Source organism: Seriola dumerili, unplaced genomic scaffold (assembly GCF_002260705.1).
Source record: "Seriola dumerili isolate Sdu_G_001 unplaced genomic scaffold, Sdu_1.0 BDQW01000086.1, whole genome shotgun sequence".
Lineage (NCBI taxonomy): Eukaryota > Metazoa > Chordata > Actinopteri > Carangiformes > Carangidae > Seriola > Seriola dumerili.
The window spans coordinates 1,116,922-1,117,242 of NW_019174341.1; positions in this window are offsets into that span (position 1 = coordinate 1,116,922).

The window sequence follows — 321 nt, forward strand, 5'->3', positions numbered from 1 at the left end:
GGTTCACCTGTTCAGCTCTTATTACAGATGGAAACAGTTTCATCGGTCGGCCTGGAAACAAACTGTCACTGTTAATGAGAACAAACAGGAAACAGACGTCATGTTTACGTTTGTTTCACTCTTCATTTTTGCAGCAGAAAGATTCATTTGTTCTTTGATAGTGAGATCACAGTTTTAAATGTTTGATTTTCTGACAACAGCAAGTTAATAATGTATTTAATTAGAAATAAAGTGGGATTCAGATCTAAAACTTCCCACTGCTCTTTGTGTGTGTGTGTGTGTGTGTGTGTGTGTGTGTGTGTGTGTGTGTGTGTGTGTGTG